This window comes from Macaca nemestrina, chromosome 13 (assembly GCF_043159975.1).
Source record: "Macaca nemestrina isolate mMacNem1 chromosome 13, mMacNem.hap1, whole genome shotgun sequence".
NCBI lineage: Eukaryota > Metazoa > Chordata > Mammalia > Primates > Cercopithecidae > Macaca > Macaca nemestrina.
The window spans coordinates 102,579,616-102,593,215 of record NC_092137.1 but is presented as its reverse complement, the minus strand read 5'-3'; the positions used below and the strand labels follow the sequence as shown (position 1 = coordinate 102,593,215).

Genomic DNA, 13,600 nt, shown 5'->3' with positions numbered 1-13,600 from the left:
CGGCAGTGGGGTCGCTCCAGAGCTTCCAAACCAGCTTCCTCGGGGCGCTGTGCAGGACCGGGCCCCTTGGTGGCCACGCCTCCTGGGTGCAGGGAGGGCGGGACATGCAAATGACGGCCCTCGCGACCAAGGAAAAGGGGCGACAAAGATCGAAGTCACTAAGTCAAGAAGCAGACAAAATGTCTCAAAGAGGGTATGTTTTCAATGTAATGTTTACATCAGAAAACGAGTGAAATGTTTACCGAAAATGTGGTTTCTCACCGTGACCTTAAGGTGAGTGCAAGAAGGGAGGCTCTGGGAGGGGGCCATACTTCTGCTATTGTTTTTGGGCTTTTTGGCTAGGAAGACCGGTAGTGTGTGTTCTTATCAGCTTAATATCTGTATCTGTTCTGGTAAATATTAAAGGCATTTTTTGGAAGCAGGAGTTGGTAATGGGAGCTTGCTCTATCTTTTGCACTCATAGACCTGGTATGGTAGTATTTCCAGGAACGATAGTGCGCTTCGTCTCTTAAATACTAATAAAGACAGAGTTGTTCGTGCCTTCATTAATGTCGAGTTTTTGTGGTTGCGTATGACTTTATAACAGTATGGCTAAAAAGAAAAGACAGGCATGCTAGCAATTTAGAAGACATAGGTCTACCGTTTCGATTAAATTTTCCACGATGAGGTGGCTGACGCACAGCAATCCCAGCTCTTTTGAAGGAAGATTGAGCCTGGGAGTTCAAGATCAGCGTGAGCAAATATGGCAAGACTGAGTTTTCTGAGACAGCGTGATTCTGGCTCCCTCAATGCATCCTTGGACTCCTGGGTTCATCCACATCAGCCCCTGGAAATAGCAGGCGCGTGCCATAACAATGGGCAAGTGTGAAGTTTTTTGTTTTCATATGTATATATGGTTTTTTTGTTTTTGTTTTTTGTAGAGGTGTTTCCCCCGCGTTACCCAGGCTAGTCTCAAACTCCTGGGATCTGGGCTCAGGGATCAAGCGATCCTCGCACCCAACCCCAAAGTGCTGGGATTACAGGTATGAGCCACTGCACCTGGCACTCTACAAAAAAATAAAAAGAAGTTTTTAATTAGCTGGGTGTGGTGGCTCATGCCTTTAGTCCCAGCTACCTAAGAAGCTGAGGTGGGAGGATTGTTGCATGAACTCAAGAGGTCAAGGAGCCGTGATTGTGCCACTGCACTCCAGCCTGGATGAGAGAGCAAGACCCTGTCCCAAAAAATAACAAAGATAAAAAGGAGGCCAAGCATGGTGGCTCACGCCTGTAATCCCAGCACTTTGGGAGGCCAAGTCGGGAGGATGGCCTGAGGTCAGGCGTTTGAGACCAGCCTGGCCAACATGGTGAAACCCTGTCTCTACCAAAAATACAAAAATTAGCTGGGCGTGGTGGTGGGCGCTTCTAATCCCAGCAAAGACGAATCATTTGAACCCGTGGGGGGTGGGCGGGGTGTGGAGGTTGCAGTGATCCAAGATCCCGCGACTGCACTGTAGCCTGGGCAACAGAGCGAGACTCTGTCTCAATAAAAAAATAAAAATAGCAGCCTAGCCAACATGGTGAAACCCCATCTGTACTAAAAATACAAAAATTAGCTGGGTTTGGTGGCGGGCGCCTGTAATCCCAGCTACTCGGGAGGCTGAGGTGGGAGAATTGCTTGAACCTGGGAGGCGGAGATTTCAGTGAGCTGAGATGGAGCCACTGCACTCCAGCCTGGGTGACAGAGAGACCTTGTCTCAAAAAAATAAATAAGGAAAGGCCAGGTGCAGTGGCTCACGCCTGTAATGCCAGCACTTTGGGAGGCAGAGGTGGGCAGATACCCTGAGGTCAGGAATTCGAGACCAGCCTGGCCAACATGTTGAAACCCTGTCTCTACTGAAAATACAATTAGCTGGGGCGTGGTGGTGCACGCCTGTAATCACAGTTAAACCGGAGGCTGAGGCAGGAGAATCACTTGAACCCTGGAAGCAGAGGTTGCACTGAGCAGAGATCCACCACTGCACTCCAGCCAGGGCGACAAAGGAAGACTCCGCCTCAAAAAATAAAAGTAAAAAAAAATTAAAAATAAAAGGGAAAAAGGCAGGTTTTGTATTAAAACTGAGAGCATGAGGGCCAGAGCCGTACTGGAGTCATCACTTATCTGGAGCACCGTTGTTCTGGTTGTTACTGCATTGTTGAACCCGCACACCTAGTGGATGAAGCAAGATTACACTATCTTCTGCTCCTAAAACCCACTTATTATTTTGTTCTCAGCTAGTGGATGTGTCAGATATTACATAATAAGCACAGATATTACCCTTGATCTTGGGTAGAAGCAATAAATTGCATTTTTGATTAAAAATCTTTAGTCTTTCTATAGGTAAAATAAAATTTCATTTGCAAAACTTATTTACTCCTGAGGGCTTGAGGATGAGGACATAGCCATTGATTGGTAAAGGTGTGGTGTTTTTGCGTCTTTCTTCTACTGTTGGTGGAGGTGGGCTTATATCATCCTTGGATACATTATGACAAGATTAAAGGAAGATGGAGAAATGAGTTGCTCTTTGAGGAAAGAACAGTCAGGGAAATCTAACTGCATAGTTCTTTTTCAAAATAAAAGCTGCATAGCAGCCTCACCTCATCTGTTATAAACCAGGACAGGACAGGCATGGTGGCTCAAGCCTGTAATCCTAGCATTTTGGGAGGCTGAGGTGGATAGATCACTTGAGCCCAGGAGTTGGAAACCAGCCTGGACAGTGGCAAAACCCTGTCTCTAGAAAGAAATACAAAAACTTAGCCGGGTATGATGTTGTATGCCTGTAGTCCCAACTCTTTGGGAGGCTGAGGTAGGAGGATCACTTGAGCCTAGGGAGGTCAAGGCTGCAGTGAGCCATTATAGCTCCACTGAACTCCAGCCTGGGTGATAGAGGCAGACCTTGTCTCAAAAATAAATAAATAATAAAACCAGGACAAGGGAGTTGTATACCCTGGTACCCCCAAAAGAGATGTTGAAATGCGAAGTATGCAGTACTTGTTCCCCCTTTGTGGGCTAAGCAAGCATGAGCTTTACTTGCCTGTTGGAACTTTTGGCCCTCCAGGGTGAAACCGTAGACACAGGAGCAGCTTAGGGACAAGAGAGAGCCATGGAAATAATGGATAAAGTAAGCAAGAAAGTGATCTCTTTAGCATATAAATGCTCTACACCACGGTTTATTTCAGGGTTGGAAGAGCCTTAAGGAGTCTGGGTGGGGCAGCGCTTGTCCGTCACAGAAACAAGAATATCCCTTTCTGATAAATTTCAGCATCTACAGCCCTTGGTAATGCCATCATGAAGTGATTCCTGGCCCAGCTCAGTGGCTCAGGCCTGTAATGCCAGCACTTTGGGAGGCAGAGGCGGCTGCATCACCTGAGATCAGGAGTTCAAGACTAGCCTGGCCAACATGGTGAAATCATGTCTCTACTGAAAATACAAAAATTAGCGGGGCATGGTGATGCATGCCTGTAGTCCTAGCTACTCGAGAGGGTGAGGCAGGAGAATCGCTTGAACCCTGGAGGCAGAGGTTGCAATGAGCGGAGATTGCACCACTGCAGCCCAGCCTGGGCTACAGAGTGAGACTTCATCTCAAAAAAGGAAAAAAAAACAAAAAGAAAAGAAGTGATTCCTGAGCCCTTTCGTGCTTTCACTTCAGCTTGTCCGATAATAACTAGCATCTGCCTTCTGTATATTAGATATCTTTCAAGTGTCCAGAGCTTATGAAACAGCAAGAGCAGAAATCCCACACACTGTGGGGAGGTAGAATGGAAGGAGGGCAGGCATTGGCCTTGGAATCAGAAGATGGACTTGAACATGCTAACTTCTATACGTGGCTAAGGGCAGATCACTTAACCTCTTTAACCTTACTTTTCATCTTAAAATGGAATTAAAAAAAAAATTTGCCTCAGCAAGGGTTATTTGAAGATGAAATGTGCCAGTACCATGTTAGCTGAATCAAATAATCAGAGCGCAACAATGGGAGCCCACAATAAAGTGTGAAATTTCATGGTGCTGAGCCTGACATTCAGGGCTGCCCAAAGGTGAAATCTGTGCCTGCCTGCTAAATGGTGACAATAATCTCTCACCCAGACCGGGCAGCTACACAGCCTGGACTTGCAGGGGCCTCCATTTTGTTTCTTCTCCCACTTTATTTTCCTTTCTCCCAAATTTCTTCACATTGCAATATTTATTTATTTATTTATTTATTTATTTATTTATTTATTTTGAGACGGAGTCTCGCTCTGTCGCCCAGGCTGGAGTCCAGTGACAAGATCTCGGCTCACTGCAAGCTCCGCCTCCCAGGTTCAGGCCATTCTCCTGCCACAGCCTCCCGAGTAGCTGAGACTACAGGCGCCCGCCACCACGCCCAGCTAATTTTTTTGCATTTTTAGTAGAGATGGAATTTCACCGTGTCAGTCAGCATGGTCTGGATCTCCTGACCTCGTGATCTGCCCACCTCGGCCTCCCAAAGTGCTGGAATTACAGATGTGAGCCACCGCGCCCGGCTTTTTTTTTTTTTTTTTTTTTGAGACAGAGTCTCACTCTGTCGCCCAGGCTGGAGTGCAGTGGCATGATCTCGGCTAATTGCAACCTCCACCTCCCGGATGCAAACGAATCACTTGCCTTAATCTCTCAAGTAGCTGGGATTACAGGCGCGCGCCACCACGCCTGGCTAATTTTTGTAGTTTTAGTTGAGATGGGGTTTCACCATGTTTCCAGGCTGGTCTCAAACTCCTGATCTCAGGTGATCCGCCCACCTTGGGCTTCCCAAAGTGCTGGAATTACAGGAGTGAGCCACTGCACCCAGCCTGCAAATATTCTTTTAATAAAGTCCTTATCTTTGTAAGCTTCTTCAGTACTTGAAATTACGCCTGCCTGGGTGCCATGGCTCATACCTGTAATCCTAGTACTTTGGGAAGCCAAGGCGGGAGGATCACTTGAGCTCAGGAGTTTCGAGTCCAGCCTGGGCAACATGGTGAAAGCCTGTCTCTACTGCACACACCTGTGCATGTGTGAATGCCTGTGGCACACGCCTGTGGTCCCAGCTACTGAGGAGGCTGAGGTGGGAGGATCAATGGAGCCTGGGAAGTCGAGGCTTCAGAGAGCCATGATCACGCTACTGCACTCCAGCCTGGGTAAGAGTGAGACCCTGTCCCAAAAAAATAAATAAATAAATAAAAATGTAAAAAATGAAATTACATCTGACATAAATAAACCCATGAATTGCACAGGCATTATATGTGACATTGGGCCTAGGGCTTAAAACGTGTGGCCTTTCAGGATTCTAGGAGGAGTTTGGTGAACAAAGTCCATCATCTGGGAACATAAAAGAATAAAGAATGCTCATATAAATGGAGGCATAAGCCATGTTCATATACTGAAAGTTCTAACGCTGGAAAGATGTCAGTTCTCCTCAAATTAACCTACAGATTCAGTGTAGCCCCAAGCAAAACTGCAAGTGTTTACAGAAATTGATGAGCCAGATTTAAAGTTTATATATAAACAAAATGCCAAGATAAATCAACACATACTTGAATATGGAAAGACAGGAATAGGGAGATGACTTACTCTAGCAAATATAAAGACTTCTCATGAAACTAAATAATGAAGACAGAGGAGTACTGGTGCAAAGATATGACAGAGTACAGAAACCAGCAGCAGAACCATGAACAAATGGACATTTGTTGAATAACAAAGGCAGATCTGTTTGCAGTTCATAAGCATGATGGTTGGGTTTTCACACTCATGTGTGGGACGTGCCTTTCTCAAACCTGGTAAGGTCTGCCTGTTACCAGTCTGACGTGAGAAAAAAGTAAAATAACAAAGAACTTCAGAGCAGTGTGGAAGATAAACTTCAATAAATGGCGTTGGAAAAGTATGGTATGTGATATTGTGAGATACACATTTGGTCTTCTTCCCATTTCCTGGCATACAACTGCTAAAATCCTTAGACTCTCCAAAGTGATATATTTTTGTGTGCTAATGAGTTGACTGATGGCTGGCAGCCACTAGGTAGCTTCAGAAGGGGGCTGATTACCAGAAAGACAAAGGCAGGATTAGAAGGGTGTGATTTTCGGCTCTGCCCCCCAACCTCCAGGGAGGGGAGAGGGGCTGAAGGCTACGTTGATCAATGGCCGGTGGTTTAATCAATCATGCCTGTGTAGTGAAGCCTCCATAAAAAACCCAAAAGGGCAGAGTTCAGATGAGCTTGTGGACAGCTGAACACATGGTGGTTCCTGGAGGGTGGAACACCGGGGAGGAGCTTGGGGAGGACCAGGAAGCTCCGCCCCCTTCCCCCATATCTCACCCTCTGCATCTTTTCATCTAGTGTTCTTTGGTATCCTTTCTAATATGCTCTATAATAAACTAGCAACCATAAGTAAGTGTTTCCCCGAGTTCTGTGAGCCACTCTAGCAAATTAACTGAACCTAAGGAGGAGGTCCTGGGAACTCTAATTCATAGCTGGTTGATCAGAAGCACAAGTGAAACAGGCTGGGACTTGCAACTGGCCTCCAAAGTTGGGGGCAGGGGCAGTCTTGGGGACTGAGTCCTCAACCTGTGGGACCTGATGCCATCTCCAGGTTGAGAGTGTGAGAACTGAATTAGATTAGAGCACACCCGCTGGTGTCAGCTGCAGAATTGACTGTTCGCTTGGTGTGTGGGGGGAAACCCCATACATTTGGTCACAGAAGTCTTCCGTGTTGATTGTTGAGTGAGAGAACAGAAAAAAACACAAACCCTTTGCGTTCCCCCCACCATATCTTCAAACAAATGAAGTAGGATGCCTGCCTCACGGCTTGCACAAAAATCAATTCCAGTTGAATTATATATCTATGAAGCTTTTATTATTTATTTATTTATTTATTTTGAGACAGAGTCTTGCTCTGTCACCCAGGCTGGAGTTCAGTGGTACAATCTCAGCTCACTGCAACCTCTGCCTCCTGGGTTCAAGCGATTCTCCTGCCTCAGCCTCCCATGTAGCTGGAATCACAGGTGCGCACTATCATGCTCAGCTAATTTTTATATTTTTAGTAGAAACAACAGGGTTTTGCCATGTTGGCAAGGCTGGTCTGGAACTCCTGGCCTCAAGCAATCCACCCTCCTCAGCCTGCCAAAGTGTTAGGATTACAGGTGTGAGCCACCTCACCCAGCCACCATGAAGCTTTTTTATTTTTTTTTTTTGAGTTGGAGTCTCGCTCTGTCATCCAGGCTGGCCTGCAGTGGCATGATCTCGTCTCAACGCAACCTCCGTCTCCTGGGCTCAAGCGATTATCCTGCCTCAGCCTTCTGAGTAGCTGGGACTACAGGCGTGCGCCACCATGCCCAGCTAACTTTTTGTATTTTTAGTAAAGACAGGGCTTAGCCATGCTGGCCAGGCTGGTCTTGAACTCCTGACCTCAAGTGATCCACCCACCTCGGCCTCCCAAAGTGCTGGGATTAGAGGCGTGAGCCACCGCACTGGCCCACTATGAAGCTTTCATAAGGCATCATATGAGAATATGTTTATGATCTATGGCAATGTTTCTGAAACATGGGGACTTCTGGCAATGTCTGAAGACATTTTTGGTCGTTACAACTAGGTTGGAAGGGAGTTGCTACTGTTATATAGTGGGTGGAGGCCAGGGATGCTGCTAAACATCCTATAATGCACAGGACAGCCCCTCTCAACAAAGAATTATCTGACCCAAAATGTCATCAGTGCCAGGTAGAGAAACCCTGGTCTAGCATTAGGAAAATATATCTTAAACATGACATTAAAAAGCACTATCCCACTCGGGAGGCAGAGCTTGCAGTGAGCCGAGATAGCACCACCGCACACTCCAGCCTGGGCGACAGAGGGAGACTCTGTCTCTAAAACAACAACAACAACAACAACAACAAAAACCATTATCCCTGTTAAGTTTGATTCCTATGTTGGACAACATTAAAATTAAGAGTGTCCACCAAAAGATACCACCACCCAGGGAATGAAAATACAAGACAAACAGTGGGAGACTCCACAACACACAGAGCCAGCAGAGGGCTCATTCTTAGAAGATAGATAAGTAAAATGCAAACGACCCAACAGAAGAATGTTCTAGAGACCTGGACCCCCATGGCACAAAAGAGAAAAACACTGGCCGATAGACATAAAGAAGATACTCAGTACCATTGTAAACAGGAAATGTTGATTAAAATCACAGTTAGATACAGAATTCAAGGTTTGACAATTCCAAGTGTTGGAAAGAATGTGAAGCCCCCAAACACTCCTGGGGGAAGGATGTGAATTGGTAATAACTGGCTGGGTGCCGTGGCTCATGCCTGTAATCCCAGCACTTTGGGAGGCCGAGGCAGGCGGATCACGAGGTCAGGAGATCGAGACCAGCCTGGCCAACATGGTGAAACCCCATCTCTACTAAAAATACAAAAATTAGCCGGGTGTGGTGGCAGTCGCCTGTAGTCCCAGCTACTCAGGAGGCTGAGGCAGAAGAATCGGTTTAACCTGGGAGGCAGAGGTTGCAGTGAGCCAAGATCATGCCACTGTACTCCAGCCTGGGCAACACAGCAAGGCTGCGTCTCAAAAAAAAAAAAAAAAATACAAAAAATAAGCCAGGCATGGCGGTGGGTACCTGTAATCCCAGCTACTCAGGAGGCTGAGTCAGGAGAATTGCTTGAACCCAGGAGGCGGAGGCCGCAGGGAACTGTGGGGAAAAGAAAGAGATCAGCCTGTTACTGTGTCTATATAGAAAGAAGTAGACGTAAGAGACTCCATTTTGTTCTGTATTTGAGATGCTGTTAATCTGTGACCCTACCCCCAACCTTGTCCTTGCAAGAGACATGTGCTGTGGTAACTCAAGGTTTAATGGATTTTGGGCGTGCAGGGTGTGTCTTTGTTCCTAGAAAAGCTAGGTTTTGTCCAAGGTTTATCCCCATGTGATAGGATGAAACAATGCTGCTAAAAGGTTTATCTCAAGGCACAGGATTTTCCTTTAAACTTATTCATGTCACAGAGATCCTTGTTCTTATGTCTTACTGCTGATTTCCTCCCTAAAAACGATCCTATTGTCCTGCCACTCCCTTATCTTTAAGATGGTAAAGATAATTATCTATAAATACTAAGGGAACTCAGAGACCGGTGCCGGCGTGGGTCCTCTGTAAGCTGAGCGCCGGTCCCCTGGGCCCCCGCTTTTCTTTCTTTATACTTTGTCTCTGTGTCTTATTTCTTTTCTCAAGTCTCTCGTTCCACCTAACGAGAAACACCCACAGGTGTGGAGGGGCAGGCCACCCCTTCAGGAACCAAGATCACACCACTGCACTCCAGCCTGGGCAACAAGAGTGAAATTCCGTCTCAATAACAAAAATTGGTATTAACCCCTTTAGAAAAACCTTTGGTATTACTATGTCTGGTAAAGCTGAATATACCATGCTGTGTAGCACAGAAATCCCACTTCTAGGTAAACACTCTGTAGTAATGCAAGTTTATGTATATCAGGAAGTATATACAAGAATATTCATGACAGTGTTGTTTAAAATGGCCTGGACTGGGGACAATCACAATGGCCTAGAACAGATCAATAATCTGTTAATATCCCTCTAACTATCTATATACACACCCATACATATATAATGCACAGATATATATTCTATGAAATATATATACTTTTTTCAATAATGGAATACCATACAGCTATGAAAATGAACATGTGGTAAAATTCAGAAATACACTGTACGAAGAAGTGCAGTGTACAAGTGTATTTACATAAAGTACATTCCAAAAAACAGGCAAAACTATAGCATTTCGAGACTTGCATGTAAGTAATAAACTATCCAGAAAAGCAACGATGAGACTCCCCCCAAAAAACACAGGCTAGTGCGGGACAAAGGGACAGTTAAGGTTAGGAGGGAAAGGAGACGCATCTGGCACGTGGCTCGGTTCTGTTTGCTGACCTGAATAGTGTTTGGATGGACTTTGTCTTAGTGATAAACCATTGGGCTGTAGATTTTTGTTTCGTGCACATTTCTGCATGTATGCTATATTTCACAAAGTAATAGTGTTTTATTAAATTTTTTTCAAGATAAACTCTTCAGACAGGATTTAATAATACTGATTAGATTATAGGCTGATTGGTTCCAAAGCGATAAACTTGGGCGTTCCTAAATCACTTTAGTGTCTGTAATTGAATTTGTTTCTCCTGAGAGTGGAGCTATGGGATGGGGAGGCCTGAAACCAAAGAGGCGGGGGCGAAGGAGGGGGTGTGGCTTCCTGCTTTCTTGGACGGGCGAGCAGCGAGCAAGCTGGAATTCTCCTGGAGCTCACAGTAAAGCTACCCCCGCCGTGCTAGGGCTCCTAACTTGCTTCTGAGTTCTAAGCAGGTGGGCCTCTGCACTCTGTGAGGCCCCCAGGACCTCTACTTACACGACCCCAACGACTGTAGTCTAAAGGAGGTGAAGGTTCCATCTGTTTTGTGGAAATTTCTCTCAGTAAACTAATGCATGGCAGTGATTCCAGGTAAGAGGTGAACCAGACGTTTGGCGATGTTTGGATGGCTAGTTGTTAAGGAAGACGGCTGAGGGGCAAATGAGAGGAGGCTGTGTGGGAAGCACAGCTGAAGTGGGTAGGACTCCTTAGATCTGGGGTTCTTAGTGGACCCGAACATGTTGGGAGAGGTCACGGCGTTTCTTCACTCATGTATTCACTCAGCGAGTATTTATTAAGCATCTAAGTTAAGCACAATTTGACATGTTGAGGAAACAGCAGTCAAGGAATCTCTACCCATGAGGAGCTTACATCCAAGTGTGTAGTAAGATAGAAAACAGACCAAATGTAAAATGGCCGGGCACGGTGACTCACGCCTGTAAATCCCAGCACTTTGGGAGGCCGAGGCGTGTGGATCGTGAGGTCAGGAGATCGAGACCATCCTGGCTAACACGGTGAAACCCCGTCTCTACTAAAAATACAAAAAATTAGCCAGGCGTGGTGGCGGGCGCCTGTAGTGCCAGCTACTTGGGAGGCTGAGGCAGGAGAATCGCTTGAGCCCGGGAGGCGGAGCTTGCAGTGAGCCAAGATGGCGCCACTGCACTCCAGCCTGGGTGACAGAGTGAGACTCTGTCTCAAAAAAAAACAAAAACAAAAACAAAAAACAAATGTAAACGTTAAATTGTGAGGTTCTTGCTACTCAAAGTGTAGTCTGGGTATGAGCAGTATCAGCATTGCTAGGGAGCTCGGTAGAAATGCAGAATGAGAATCAGGGTCTTTTTTTTCTTTGAGACGGAGTCTCCTGTTGCCCAGGTTGGAGTGTAGTGTCGCCATTTTGGCTCACTGCAACCTCCGCCTCCCAGGTTCAAGCGATTCTCCTGCCTGAGCCTCCCAAGTGGCTGGGACTACAGGCACACCACCATGCCCAGCTAATTTTTGTATTTTAGTAGAGAGGAGGTTTCACCATGTTGGCCAAGCTGGTCTTGAACTCCGACCTCCAGTGATCCGCCCACCTCGGCCTCCCAAAGTGCCAGTATTTCAGGCGTGAGCCACTCCACCCAGCCAAGAGAACCAGCATCTTGACATCTCAGCTGGGAGCAGTGGCTCACGCCTGTAATCCCAACACTTTGGGAAGCCAAGATGTATGGATTGCTTGAGTCCAGCAGATCCAGACCAGCCTGGGCAACACAGCAAAACCCCATCTCTACTAAAAATACAAAAAATGAACTGGGCGTAGTCACGTGCGCCTGTGGTCCCAGATAGTCAGGTGGCTGAGGTGGGAGTAATTGAGTAATCGATTACTTCAGCCCAGGAGGCTGCAGTGAGCTGTGATTGTGCCACTGCACTCCGGCCTGAGCAACAGCGCAAGACCCTGTCTCAAATCCCCCAAGGTATCTCAGTATCTTAAAGCACTCTATTAGGGAATGGTGATGTCATGGAGGAAAATCAAGCAGAGAAGGGGCAGAGGGTGTCCCATGGGGAGGGTCGTCAAAACTCTGAGAAGTTGACATTTCCAGCTAAGACCAGGGAGGCAAGGGGGCTTCCGGTGTGCGTGCAGAGGTAAAGAGCTTTGCAGAGTTAGGGACAGGGAGGACCTGAGGCCAGGGTGTGCCTCTCTGCTGCCTTCCAGCTGGGAGAGGAGTGTGACTGAAGAGGAGGAGCAGGAGGACGGTAGTCAGAGAGAAACTGGAGGCCTCACGACAGGGAGTGACCCACAGGTGCCTTGTAGGCACCGTGGGAATCAGCTTCCTTCTGAGGGAGAGATGGAGGAGCTCTCTAATGGTTTTGTTGTTGTTGTTGTTTGTTTTGGGATGGAGTCTCGTTCTGTCGCCTCTACCTCCTGGGTTCAAGCGATTCTTCTGCCTCAGCCTCCTGAGTAGCTGGGATTACAGGCGCCTGCCATCACGCCTGGCTAATTTTTGTATTTTTAGTAGAGATGGGGTTTCACCATGTTGGCCAGGCTGGTCTTGAACTCCTGACCTCAGATGATCCACCCACCTTGGCCTCCCAAAATGCTAAGATAACAGGCATGAGCCACCGCGCCCGGCCCACTGATGGTTTTGAGCAGAGGATTTTGAGCTCTCTAATGGTTTTGAGATAGCCAGGATGACATCACATTAAAATGGTTATCCTGGCAGCTGGTTTGGAAATAGGCTCATTGAATAGATGCTGGAAGACCAGAGAAGGGTGACTGCCCTGATCCAGGGGACATGTGGCACCCTGGCCCAGGCAAGAGCAGTTTAGGTAGAATTGGTCAGATTCTGGACAAGTTTTGAAAACAGCAGTTGGCAGGACCTGTTGATGTTGCTGGCTGTGTTGTGGAGCAGCGGGTGTCTCCCAGGAGTTCGAGGCTTCAGTGAGCCATGATCGTGCCATTGCACTCCAGCCTGAGTGACCCTGACTCAAAAAAAAAAAAAAAAAAAAAAAATTAGTAAAATAAAATGGAGGCAAGTTCTCCGAATAGACTGCTAGTAAAACATTTAATACTGCTGGTCCTCATTCCTGCATCTTAATGAGAATATTAATAGCTACCAGTCACTGGCCACTTGCTGCATCCCCAGCGCTGTCCCCAGTCCTTCAGTTGTAATCACTGTCTTAGTCCCCAAAACACCTATAAGGTTGGTACAAATCTCAGAGATGAAAAGCATTCTGAGCTACAGAGTATGACTGAGCCAGCAGGCTCTGAACCCTCGCTCCCTGGGTTTAAATCCTGCCTGTACTTTTCAGCTGTGTGTGACCCTAAGTAAGCAACCCAAACTCTCTGTGACTCAGTTTCTTCATTTGTTAAAAAAAAAAAAGAATAGCATCTTCCTCTCTTTTTTCACCAGCTATTAGATTTAAAATAGATAGAATGTGAGTGACCTGGGAATATGTTTAATTTAATTATCTCTCTATTATTTCTTTCTTGGCATATAATAAGCACAGGACTAGCTTGTTCTGTTTTTGTAGAATTTATGAATGATTTTAGATTAGTTGATTGTCTGTTTTCTTGAAACAACTTAATTTTCTTTTTTTTTTATCACACAAGTGATAGTATTTTTGGCAAAAATTCAGAACAATTAAGACTAAAATTATCTAAATTCCCCCTAAACCTGGGGTAACCACTGATAAATCTTATGCCTATCTATATGTGT

General features: G+C 46.2%; 2 non-coding genes across 2 annotated transcripts; both read left to right on the top strand.

The window, feature by feature from the left end:
- Positions 1–318: 318 nt before the first annotated feature.
- LOC112429238 (U2 spliceosomal RNA) lies at positions 319–502 on the top strand. The gene has a single exon (XR_003021402.2). It is a non-coding gene; the product is annotated as a U2 spliceosomal RNA (small nuclear RNA).
- A 5,209-nt stretch (positions 503–5,711) lies between these two features.
- LOC112429240 (small nucleolar RNA U13) lies at positions 5,712–5,812 on the top strand. The gene has a single exon (XR_003021404.2). It is a non-coding gene; the product is annotated as a small nucleolar RNA U13 (small nucleolar RNA).
- Positions 5,813–13,600: the final 7,788 nt, after the last annotated feature.